Consider the following 14,392-nt stretch of genomic DNA (forward strand, 5'->3'; position numbering starts at 1 on the left):
TATGTCCTTATTTCAGTTCTTTTGACTTGAATTTTAGCTATTCAGTACCCTCTCATAAGTAACTCCACGGGAGTGCGCAATTTTTTTTTATATGGCACACATGCACTTATGCCCTCTAGCTGTTAAAATTAGTAAAATGCATTCAGATAAGAGGCGGCCTTCAATGTCGTAGAAATTAGCATATGTGCCCATCTTGGTTTAGCTTGTAACTAAGAATACCAAGAATACAAAGCAAATTTGATGATAAAAGTAAATTGGAAAGTTTTTTAAAATTACATGCCCTATCTGAATCGTGAAAGTTTATCTTTGACTAGACTGTCCCATTAAGTTATTCCAATCTATTGCAGTTGCTACTTGAATGAGTTAAACAACTCAATGTATAAAATAAATGGACATTTTGGTAAAACATTAAAAAAAAACCCAATAAGCAAAAGGCAGTGCTAGATTACGAGTGGAACACTATCATTTACACTCAAGCACAAATTATGTCTGTATTACAAGTTGAAAGGAAATGCGAACGTGTGAAAGCAATCACAATTAACACTAGAATGATTATTGCAACTTCAGAGATTGGGTTAATTGTTACGCAAGTCAAAAAACGTCACATAACGCATCAAAAAATACATTACACTCATCCATAGGAACAAATATATAAATATATGTATGTATATAAATATATATGCATGTATTTCTATACATATGTTTATATGTATTTTTGTGTATATACTGTATGTATTTACAGACATATATACACATATAAATACAGATATACATATGTTTTGAAATACATACTTATATTTTATTGCAATGAGCTGGTGTATGTTATTTATTTTTTAAAAACGAGGCTCTATTAATTTTGATGGGAGGAATACGATCCTGCATTCGCAACTGTTTTACTTGCGACCTGTAATACTTGCACAATTAGGCGCACAATGGTAAAAAAGTTGAGCGCAGATAAAGCACTCGCAGGAGCACAAATTTGAGCTCCACTCATAATCTTCTAGACCATAGTGTTTTTCAAGATGAGTTCACCAACCTTTACAAAAACAAAAGATACACAACTAAAGTAAAATATTGCAAGTAATTAAAGGGACAGTAAAGTCAAATATAAAGTCATGATTCAGACTGAGCTTGCAATATTAAACAACTTTCCATTTTATTTTTTGTTATCAAATTTGCTTTGTTCTCTTGTAATTCTTTGTTAAAGCATACACCTAGATAGGCTGATAGGAGCTTAAAGGGACACAGAGCAACTTTCTAATTTACTCCTATTATCAAATTTTCTTTATTCTCTTAGTATCTTTATTTGAAATGCGAAGAATGTAAGTTTAGATGCCGGCCCATTTTTGGTGAACAACCTGGGTTGTCCTTGCTGATTGGTGGATAAATTCATCCACTGATAAAAATGTGTTGTCCAGAATCTTTACCAAGAAAAAAGCTTAGATGTCTTCTTTTTTAAATTAAGATAGCAAGAGAACGACGAAGAATTGAAAATAGGAGTAAATTAGAAAGTTGCTTAAAATTGCATGCTCTATCTGAATCATGAAAGAAAAAAATTGGGTTCAGTGTCCCTTTAAGAGCGGTCATTTTTTTTTGCAGTCTATGGCAGCAGTATTTTCATCATTGTATAACACTACAAATAAACAATGTTCATAAAACTGCTGCCAGAGGCTATAGACACGTGAACGCTCCCAAGCTAACTTAGGATTACTCTTTAACAAAGGATAACAAAAGAACTAAGCAAAACTGATAATAAAAGTGCAGTGGGAAATTGCTTAAAATGTCATACTCTATCCACTCAGTTTAAGTTTCATTTAGACTTTACTGTAACTTTTATTCAGTGATTGAGACAGAGCATACCCTTTTAAAAGAGCTTCCAATTTACTTCTATTATCAAATTTGCTTCGTTCCCATTATATTCTGGGTTGAAGAGATACCTAGGTAGGCATCTGGAGAACTATATGGCAGTAAATAGTGCTGCCATCTAGTGCTCTTGCAAATGGATAACTTTCTTGCAAAACTGCTGCCATATAGTGCTCTAGTAATTGGCCGGGACCTAAGTATATGGCCTTGATTTTCAACAAAAGATACAAAATGAACAAAGATACATTGATAATAGAAGTAAATTAGAAAGTTGTTTAAAATTGCATGCTCTATCTGAATCACAAAACAAAAATCTGGGTTTCTTGTCCCTTTAAGGCCCTTTTACATGTATATATTCTGTATAAGGTGCTATACATCCTAGGCATTGTTTCATGTATATGTGTCATTAGCAGACTCTGTTAAACATTCTATTGTATCAAAGTATATTATTGAGTGGATGACTATTTGACTTGAGCTCAAGATATCACATTCTCTTTGGAAGATAATTGTTTTATCTATGAACATATTTTATTAAGTTGTTTTTTAAGGTTGTTGTAAGAAAAATATAAACAGTTTTGGCAATTGCCACAAACAAATAAAATGTAGGATTTTGAAACTAAGATGGTCATTAAATGACAGCATATATTACAGTCTATTCCTAAATATCACGTCTGAGATCAGCCCAGACATATTTGGATGCATATTACTGTCCATAATCAGAGGTGTATTAATCATAACATTTATAAAACAATTATAAGAAGTTAATACTTGTTATATCCCCTCAACACACATCACTCTACCAGCTCTCAAATGGTTAAAGCTATATAGAGAAGCCTATGTGAATAGTCTGGGAATGTGATGAGTAATTATCTGCCGTGAGTCAGACTGCTCCCGCATAGTTGTCATGGTTACAGGCAATGCTGCAGGTGAGGATTTTTTGCCTTGCAACTATTTGCAGTACTAAAGTATTATCTGTGCGGAGTTTAGTCAAACAGATGAGCCATGAACTATTTTTACAATTCTTGTGGTTGGAAAAATGAGGAGCGTAGTATAAGAAATAAATATATTCTGTACTGCTTATGTTATTTTCCAATGCTAGAGGTTTAAGGTTTACAATATGCTTCACATGTTGAATGATATTGGGAGGCAAAATTCTAATTAATTTAAAATATAACCTTAACTCTTTGAGTGCTAATCAATTTCCCACCTGGGTGCTAAGCTGGATTTGAGGGTTTTTTTATTTAAATTTTTTAAATATATATTTTTTTTACGTTTTTTTTTTCAGATCCCCAAGACTTATACCATCAGAAAGGTTATGCGATTAACGGTGGGTCTTGGGGGTCTGGAGCTGCTAAGATGCCTGAGATACAGGCTTCTAAGCAGCATGTCCCCATTTTCCTATACTGTCCATTGTAATTTTTCAATAAAGTTGCACGGTGTCGTCATTGTGCATGACGTCACCGCACAAAACGTGAAGCCGGGTAGGAGTCGATGGGAGCCCCAAGATTGCCCTCAAGGTGGGTTGTGGGTGAGTGTCAGCACCTGACTGGGAAAATTTGCGACCACTCAGAGCCGTCGTTAGCACTCAAATATTTAAAGGGACATGAAGCCCAAATTTTTTCTTTGATAATTTAGAAAGAACATGTAATTTTAAACAACTTTCTAATTTACTTCTATTATCTAATTTGCTTCATTCTCTTGATATCCTTTGCTGAAAAGCATATCTAGATAGGCTCAGTAGCTGCTGACTGGCGGCTGCATATAGATACCTCGTGTGATTGGCTCACCTATGTGCATTGGTATTTCTTCAACAAAGGATATCTAAAGAATTAAACAAATTAGATAATAGAAGTAAATGAGAAAGTTGTTTAAAATTGAATTCTTTGTCTGAATCTTGAAAGAAAAAATTTGGGTTTCATGTCCCTTTAAGGAACAGTTGCACTTCCTATTAGCTTAACAATAAAAATAAACAACTTTAGCTTTTTCATGCTTAACTATTTTAAACCGTGTTCTTTCATATGCATGTGGTATAGTTTTAACCTTTAACCCCTTAGTGACCAGAGCACTTTTCCATTTTCTGTCCGTTTGGGACCAAGGCTATTTTTACATTTCTGCAGTGTTTGTGTTTAGCTGAAATTTTCCTCTTACTCATTTACTGTACCCACACATATTATATACCGTTTTTCTCGTCATTAAATGGACTTTCTAAAAATACCATTATTTTCATCATATCTTATCATTTACTATAAAAAAAATTATAGAATATGAGGAAAAATGGAAAAAAACACACTTTTTCTAACTTTGAACCCCAAAATCTGTTACATATCTACAACCACCAAAAAACACCCATGCTAAATAGTTTCTAAATTTTGTCCTGAGTTTAGAAATACCCAATGTTTACATCTTCTTTGCTTTTTTTGTAACTTATAGGGCCATAAATACAAGTAGCACTTTGCTATTTTCAAAACATATTTTTTTCAAAATTAGCGCTAGTTACATTGGGACACTGATATCTTTCAGGAATCCCTGAATATCCATTGACATATATATATTTTTTTTTAGAAGACATCCCAAAGTATTGATCTAGGCCCATTTTGGTATATTTCATGCCACCATTTCACCGCCAAATGCGATCAAATACAAAAAATTGTTCACTTTTTCACAAATTTTTTCACAAACTTTCAGTTTCTCACTGAAATTATTTACAAACTGCTTGTGCAATTATGGCATAAATGGTTGTAAATTCTTCTCTGGGATCCCCTTTGTTCAGAAATAGCAGACATATATGGCTTTGGCATTGCTTTTTGGTAATTAGAAGGCCGCTAAATGCCACTGCGCACCACACGTGTATTATGCCCAGCAGTGAAGGGGTTAATTAGGGAGCATGTAAGGAGCTTTTTGGGGTATTTTTAGCTTTAGTGTAGTGTAGTAGACAACCCCAAGTATTGATCTAGGCCCATTTTGGTATATTTCATGCCACCATTTCACCGCCAAATGCGATCAAATTAAAAAAAACATTACATTTTTCACAATTTTAGGTTTGTCACTGAAATCATTTACAAACAGCTTGTGCAATTATGGCACAAATGGTTGTAAATGCTTCTCTGGGATCCCCTTTGTTCAGAAATAGCAGACATATATGACTTTGGCGTTGCTTTTTGGTAATTAGAATGCTGCTAAATGGCTCTGCGCATCACACGTGTATTATGGCTAGCAGTGAAGGGGTTAATTAGGTAGCTTGTAGGGAGCTTGCAGGGTTAATTTTAGCTTTAGTGTAGAGATCAGCCTCCCACCTGAAACATCAGACCCCCTGATCCCTCCCAAACATCTCTCTTCCCTCCCCTACCCCACAAATGTCCCCGCCATCTTAAGTACTGGCAGAAACTCTGCCAGTACTAAAATAAAAGGAAAATTTGTGCATTTTTGTGCATTTTGTTTTAGCATATTTACATATGCTTCTGTGTAGGATCCCCCTTAGCCCCCAACCTCACTGATCCCCCACCCAACAGCTCTCTAACCCTCCCCCTCTGACTTAATGTGCGCCATCTTAAGTACTGGCAGCTGTCTGCCAGTACCCATTTTAGTGAAAATATGTGTTTTTATTAAAAAAAATTCCTTTTTCTGTAGTGTAGCTTCCCCCCCCCCAATACCAACCCCCCACCCCTTCCAGATCGCTTAAATGCTTTTTTTTTAAAATGTTTATTTCATTTTTTAATACACTTTACTCTTTACTTTTTTTCTGTAGTGTAGCGGTTCCCACCCGCTCCCGCCCCGTGCACGCGCCCGCCCGCCACCCACCGTGCACCGCCCCCGATCCCGCCCCCCTCCACCTTCCAGATCACACCGATGGCCGCCCACCCGCCTCCCAAGTCGGCTCCCACCCACCAACGATACCGGCCATCGATGTCCGGTGCAGAGAGGGCCACAGAGTGGCTCTCTCTGCATCGGATGGCCAGAAAGTGTTATTGCAGGATGCCTCGATGTCGAGGCATCACTGCAATAACCGGAAAGCAGCTGGAAGCGAGCAGGATCGCTTCCAGCTGCTTTCCAGACTGAGGACGTGCAGGGTACGTCCTCAGGCGTTAACTGCCTTTTTTTAGAGGACGTACCCTGCACGTCCTCGGTCATTAAGGGGTTAACCTTATCTATCCTATGCTTTAGGAAAATTTGACCACTATCCAATCCATTGTCTTTTTGCAGGACTTACAGGCCTCAATCATAATATATGGCCAGCAGCTTTTTCAGCTCTTTTTAGAAGTGCTTTATAATATTAAGACTGATACACTTCAGGAAAGTTTTCCTTTGTGAAAAGCAGAACTGGGCTTAAAGAAGGCTGCTCCTAGGTGGTAACTCGCCATAGAACAAGCTACTGAGTTGTTGTTTGTTCCCCATAGAGTTTTTCTCTGTGTTTGCCTTTTTATAATATTAAGTGTTTTGCATAGAAACGCGTAGTCTCCATTTTGTTTTCAGTTCACACCAAAATAGAAACGTGTAAAAGTTGAAAAGCGATTATAGCGATAGAAATATAGTGCACAATCTGTCCATCCTGACAACCTAAAATACACCTTCAGATGGTTTAGCAATGGTGCGGATAGAAACAGATTATGATAATTAGCTATGAAAGTCGTGATTAAGCGATTCCCTTTAAAAACATGATATTAATAATGACAATAGTGATAATCCCTACTTTTCAAGTGTAGCTTTTAATCAAATATTTAAAAATAAAAACGTGATTTGTAGATGTTGGGGCCTAAAGTAGCTATAAATGGATGATCATGTTGTGAATGTATTCTGATGACAAAAGGTTAATTTCACACAGGTAAATACGTATTTTTCCTTGTAGAGTGAACAAAGGGGTTACATTAATAGAGCTTTAATCTTAAGAGGTGTCAATGGGTTATGGTATTGGTAAGTTTCATACTTAACACACGAAAAATCTGTTTCGGGAGCTTTTGGATTGTAAACTCTTTTGTGGTGGTGGGGTTTTAACTAACAAAAAAATATAACATCAAGATCACTCGGCCACACTAAACTTTCTCTGGTAATTCTGTTTTCCATAGACTTGTAATATCAATTTGTACGTTAATTTTAGCGCAGTCCAGTGATATTGGTATTGTGGCCCACTCTGTCATTAGCACTCCACTTGTAATCTGGGACTATGTTTGTTAAAAAACCTTTATAAAAAAGTATTTTTTCCAGATTTTAAAATATTTAATAACTGTATGAATACTAGATTTTCCTGTCATATCACAATTTTATTATGGGTGGCATAAATGGACACTAAACACTAAATACATTTTTGCACCTTCATCCATTTATAGGTGCCACCATTTTGGAAAATTGATTTCACTGCAGGAATTCTGTAGGAGAGTTGCTGCCCATGTGCAAACACATCAGCACCGGAATGTCTTGAAAGATAGATTTCAATATGGCAGCACCCGAGACTAGTGGGGGAAAAACGTAATACTATACTTATAAAATAAAAATGCACATGTTGGTCAGTACAATGTGTACACCAATCTGTTAAAATCAAATAAAGATTTTATTAAAAGTTAGTTAATGATGTGATAAAAAACCTGCCTATTGGCAAGTCATGCCTTATTAAGGATGTAAATAAGTCTTAGAAATGATTTACAGAACAAACTGTTAACATTTAATGATACAAGGTAATTATATAGATATAATAACAATATTTAAAAAAAATGCCATTTTTTTTTCTCACTAAACATAAATATAGATTCAGTCCCATAAATTCTTCCGAAAATGACAAGTGGAAAAACGGTATCCGTTTCTGTAACCACATGTAAAAGATTAACATGTAAAATAATTGGAATGATTCATAACATTTTTGATTAGCTGGACAAGTGATTTATATTACTTTGACTAGCTTGACAGATTATTTATATATTTTTGTCAAATGGGATAAGATTTTTTTTTATAGCAGATCAAAAGATTTTGAACAGTGTGACAATTTATTCTCATGATTTTGGTGGGCAACTGGACAAGTAAGATATATATATCTGAGTATGACTAGAAAAGAAATTTATATATTATTGGACAACTGGAGATTCTTTTTTTAACAAATGGTAATGTGATTGTTATTTTTTTTGGGATAATTTGACAAATTAATCTTCTGAACATTGGGATTATTAGACACATGAATTCCTGTATTTGGACAATGCAAAAGATTTCTGAATAATTAAGCAATTTGATTCATTTGATTGCAATGAATAACAACACTTTAAAAAATAATTTCATAGGTTTAGGAAATTAATCAAATTATTAATAACTCTTTGGGAAATCCTATAAATGGTTTTTAAGCCTGGCCAAATCTTATAATTTGGCATAATTTTAAACCATTGGACAAACAATTAATATGATTATGTCTAATTAATATTAAATTATGTAAATACAGATACCTAGACAACATAGGAGCGATATTTCAATATTATTATTTTTTATTCAGCTAATTTTTGTAGTGAATAACTGCTGTGTTTTAATCTCTTCAGGACTCTGGTATTTGAAAACATAGGGGCTCCATGTACTTAGTCAGCTACGGACAAAGTTTTTGATTTTGGAACCTGTCCACCGGTCTTTGAGGCGAATGGGCAGCAGATACCCTAACATAAACATAGATTTTGATGGCAGATAAGAAACATAGGCCTAGCAAGTCTGCCCAATATTTCCTAAAAGTTTAAACTTATCTAGTTCATAGGACACCCTTATGCTTATCCCTGATATTGTTAAGGTCCCCCTCCTGGGTGGTGGGTGGGTTAGCAAGCACGTGCATTTCATGTCTCTGCTGCAGAAAATTAATTATATATAAATAATTCTGTGCAAGATACATATAGCACATTTACAATTAGTGTTTGGAGTTTGTTGCATTTCCTTGTTCAGAAGAGATTTGTCTAATAGTTCATGGTTTTACTTTCTTTTCCGACAGGATCAGATTAATACATCACAGTTTATTTATCGTCTGTGAAAGGCACTGTGAGCTAAAATAGATGGCACCCTGAGTGGTACTGTCCAACTGGAAAGACATGCAGCTTTCTCCACCTTTGTTCATTTTAAGGTCAATGTGTCTTATTTTCTTTAGGGTGTCTTACCGTACACCCTAGTATATTACAACATCTGAGAACAGATATACTTTTTTCCCTTTCCCACACATCAAATACAACAACCTATGTTTTTTCCATATTTTCACTCATCCTTTTGTTTCCAGAAATAGTTGTTAGCTTTACCCTTACAGTGAGAATCTTTACTGAAGCTATGGGCCTCAATCAGGGCATCAATAAATCATTTTCATTGCCTGTTTCTTCAGCTTTCCCCTTACAGCTGGCTCTTCTTACATTTCTGAATCTATGGTCATCAACCAGGTCATGGAACAATCATCTTAATGGAAATGTATGTAGCAAACTTTGGAGGCGCTGTACCACTTTAAGGGACTTGAAGCTGTCTACGTCCTCTGCCGATAAGATTCTCCAAATTTTGATCACCTCAAAAATAAAAGCTCACAATGGTGCAGCACTTCCCAGACAATTTGGTGGCGCAAATTCAGAGTATACTCACAAGATGGAGGTAAAAAAATCAGCCTTTATTTGAAAAACCACAGGATGCAGCTTCAGAAATTTTATTAAAACAAGCTCAAGGCGTTTCGGCTATTGCAATAGCCTTTTTCAAGAGCCCAATAAAAACAGTGTGCAGAACAAGCTGTAATGGCCTAGCAATACAATCTTTCCAGTATATATAGCAGCATTTCACCTTGCCTACCTTCCTCACGACACACCCATTACCAGGTGTCATGAATCAAGTTTACATCAGGGCTGCTTCTGTCCTTTTCTGTTGATATGAAATTCAGGGGGGTAATTATCAAGCCGTCTACTTTTCTGGCTTCGCCGGCCCAATACGTCCGCCTAAGCTCGCCTACCTTCGCCGCCGCGGACCTTGAATACGTTCGCCTAAGTTATCAAATAAAGCTGTCAAAAAGCCGCGGGGCGATGAGCAGCGGACTGTGACAGTTATCACTCATCCGATCTCGCTGCCCTTCGGCTTTTTCCCAGCTTTATTGCTAGCCTGTCACTAAGCACTCACACTAAACTACACTGTTCTACCCCCTATACCGGCGCCCCCGGAGGCCCCCGCAACTAAATAAAGTTACTAACCCCTAAACCGCCACTCCTAGACCACGCCGCAAGTCTTATAAATGTATTAACCCCTAAACCGCCGCTCCTAGACCCCGCCGCAAGTCTTATAAATGTATTAACCCCTAAACCGCCGCTCCCGGACACCGCTGCCACCTACATTATACCTAGTAACCCCTATCCTGCCCCCCCTATACCGTCGCCCTCTATTATAAAATTATTAACCCCTATCCTGCTGATCCCGCACCTCTCCGCAACTAAATAAATAGTTTAACCCCTAAACCGTCGCTCCATGAACCCGCCGCAACCTATAATAAATTTATTAACCCCTATCCTGCCCCCCACTACGCCGCCGCCACTGTAATAAAATGATTAACCCCTAAACCTAAGTCTAACCCTAACCATAACGCCCCCCTAACTTAAATATTAATTAAATACATCTAAATAAATTAACTCTTATTAACTAAATGAATCCTATTTAAAACTAAATACTTACTTATAAAATAAACCCTAATATAGCTACAATATAAATAATAATTATATTCTAGCTATCTTAGGATTTATATTTATTTTACAGGTACCTTTCAATTTATTTTAACCATGTACAATAACTATTAAATAGTTATTAACTATTTAATAGCTTACCTAGCTAAAATAAAGAGAAATTTACCTGTGAAATAAATCCTAACCTAAGTTACAATTACACCTAACACTACACTATACTTTAATAAATTATTCCTATTTAAAAATAAATACTTACCTGTAAAATAAACCCTAAGATAGCTACAATGTAATTAATACTTATATTATAGCTATCTTAGGATTTATATTTAGTTTACATGTAACTTTGTATTTATTTTAGCTAGTTAGAATAGTTATTAAATAGTTATTAACTATTTAATAACTACCTAGCTAAAAGAAATACAAATACGACGCGGAACCACCTTCTTCACCGACGGACTACGACGAATGACGGCTCCTTTAAGGGACGTCATCCAAGATGGCATCCCCTCAATTCCGATTGGCTGATAGGATTCTATCAGCCAATCGGAATTAAGGTAGGAAAATCAGATTCAAGTTCAATCCGATTGGCTGATCCAATCAGCCAATCAGATTGAGCTCGCATTCTATTGGCTGATCGGAACAGCCAATAGAATGCGAGCTCAATCTGATTGGCTGATTCCATCAGCCAATCAGATTTTTCCTACCTTAATTCCGATTGGCTGATAGAATCCTATCAGCCAATCGGAATTGAGGGGACGCCATCTTGGATGACATCCCTTAAAGGAGCCGTCATTCGTCGTAGTCCGTCGGTGAAGAAGGTGGTTCCGCGTCGGCGGAAGGAAGATTCAAGACCCGGCTTGGAAGATGACTTCGCCCGGATAGAAGACCTCTTCAGCGCCTCTTTGAAGATGACATCGGCCGGATCGAAGACTTCTTCAGCACCGCCTGGATGATGACTTCATCGGATGGAAGATTTCTTCAGCGCCGCTTGGAGGATTAACTTCTTCCGCTCCGGATGTCCTCTTCAGTTCCATCGGTGGCTCGGCTGAGTGAAGACGACTCAAGGTAGGATGATCTTCAGGGGATTAGTGTTAGGTTTTTGTAAGGGGGGTTTGGGTTAGATTAGGGGTATGTGGGTGGTGGGTTTTAATGTTGGGGGGGGGTTGTATTTTTCTTTTACAGGCAAAAGAGCTGAACTTTTTGGGGCATGCCCCCACAAATGGCCCTTTTAAGGGCTGGTAAGGTAAAAGAGCTTTGAAATGTATGTAATTTAGAATAGGGTAGGGATTTTTTTTATTTTGGGGGGGTTTGTTATTTTATTAGGGGGCTTAGATTAGGTGTAAGTAGCTTAAAATTGTTGTAATATTTTTAACATGTTTGTAACTTAATTTTTTATTTTTTGTAACTTAGCTTTTTTTATTTTTTGTACTTTAGTTAGTTTATGTAATTGTATTTAATTGTAGTTATTTGTAGGTAGTTTATTTAGTTAATTTAATGATAGTGTAGTATTAGGTTTAATTGTAACTTAAGTTAGGATTTATTTTACAGGTAATTTTGTATTTCTTTTAGCTAGGTAGTTATTAAATAGTTAATAACTATTTAATAACTATTCTAACTAGCTAAAATAAATACAAAGTTACCTGTAAACTAAATATAAATCCTAAGATAGCTATAATATAAGTATTAATTACATTGTAGCTATCTTAGGGTTTATTTTACAGGTATTTATTTTTAAATAGGAATAATTTATTAAAGTATAGTGTAGTGTTAGGTGTAATTGTAACTTAGGTTAGGATTTATTTCACAGGTACATTTCTCTTTATTTTAGCTAGGTAAGCTATTAAATAGTTAATAACTATTTAATAGTTATTGTACATGGTTAAAATAAATTGAAAGGTACCTGTAAAATACAAATAAATCCTAAAATAGCTAGAATATAATTATTATTTATATTGTAGCTATATTAGGGTTTATTTTAAAGGTAAGTATTTAGTTTTAAATAGGATTCATTTAGTTAATAAGAGTTAATTTATTTAGATGTATTTAATTAATATTTAAGTTAGGGGGCGTTAGGGTTAGACTTAGGTTTAGGGGTTAATAATTTTATTACAGTGGCGGCGGCGTAGTGGGGGGCAGGATAGGGGTTAATACATTTAATATAGGTTGCGGCGGGTTCAGGGAGCGGCGGTTTAGGGGTTAATACATTTATTATAGTTGCGGTGGGCTCCGGGAGCGGCGGTTTAGGGGTTAATATGTATAGAGTAGCTTGCGGTGGGCTCCGGGAGCGGCGGTTTAGGGGGTAATAACTTTATTTAGTTGCGGCGGTGTAGGGGGGGTCAGATTAGTGGTGTTTAGACTCGGGGTACATGTTAGGGTGTTAGGTGTAGACAGCTCCCATAGAAATCAATGGGATGTCTGTCAGCAGCGAACTTGTACTTTCGCTATGGTCAGACTCCCATTGATTCCTATGGGATCCGCCGCCTCCAGGGGTGGCGGATTGAAAACCAGGTACGCTGGGCCGTAAAAGTGCCGAGCGTACCTGCTAGTTTTTTGATAGCTAGCAAAAGTAGTGAGAATGTGCCGCACTTGTGTGCGGAACATCTGGAGTGACGTAAGAATCGATCTGTGTCGGACTGAGTCCGGCGGATCGAAGCTTACGTCACAAAATTCTACTTTTGCCGGTCTCGAGCCTTTGATAACTAAGGCGAATCAGCCTCGCCACAAATACGCTGCGGAATTCCAGCATATTTGAGGTTGACGGCTTGATAACTACCCCCCATGTATGTTTATTCATAATTATATATGCCTTTAAACTATTCTTTCATATCATCAGAAAGAGGCTTCCATTCTAAATGTAAGAAACTTACGCCTTAAAAAGCATTAGCATTAGCATTAGCCTTAAAAAGCAGTGTTGAGAGGTCCCAATACAGCTTTTTAACGCCCGCTGGTATTACGAGTCTGGCAGGTACAGGTGTCCCGCTCCCTTTTCTTCCGCGACTCGAGGCTACCGCAAATCCACTTACGTCAATTGCGTATCCTATCTTTTTAATGGGATTTGCCTAACGCTCCTGCCAAAAACACTAGTTACATTTTATTAACCCCTAATCTGCCCCCCCAATGTCGCGACACCTACCTACATTTATTAACCCCTAATCTTCTAACCCCAACGTCGCCGCTACTATAATACATTTATTAACCCCTAAACCTAAGTCTAACCCTAACCCCCCCTAACTTAAATATAATTTAAATTAAATGAAATTAATTGAACATAATTAAATACATTATTCCTATTTAAAACTAAATACTTACCTATAAAATAAACCCTAAGCTAGCTACAATATAACTAATAGTTACATTGTAGCTAGCTTAGGGTTTATATTTATTTTACAGGCAACTTTGTACTTATTTTAACTAGGTAGAATAGTTATTAAATAGTTATTAACTATTTAATAACTACCTAGCTAAAATAAGTACAAAATTACCTGTAAAATAAATCCTAACCTAAGTTACAATTGCACCTAACACTACACTATCATTAAACTAATTACCTAAACTACCTACAATTAATTACAATTAAATTAAATAAACTAAATTACGAAAAAAACAAACACTAAATTACAGAAAATAAAAAAAGAATTATAAGAATTTTAAACTAATTACACCTAATCTAATTCCCCTAATAAAATAAAAAAGCCCCCCAAAATAATAAAATTTCCCTACCCTATACTAAATTACAAATAGCCCTTAAAAGGGCCTTTTGCAGGGCATTGCCCCAAAGTAATCAGCTCTTTTACCTGTAAAAAAAAATACAACCCCCCCAACATTACAACCCACCACCCACACACCCCTACTCTAATACCCACCCAATCCTTCCTTAAAAAAAC

This window comes from Bombina bombina, chromosome 7 (assembly GCF_027579735.1).
Source record: "Bombina bombina isolate aBomBom1 chromosome 7, aBomBom1.pri, whole genome shotgun sequence".
Lineage (NCBI taxonomy): Eukaryota > Metazoa > Chordata > Amphibia > Anura > Bombinatoridae > Bombina > Bombina bombina.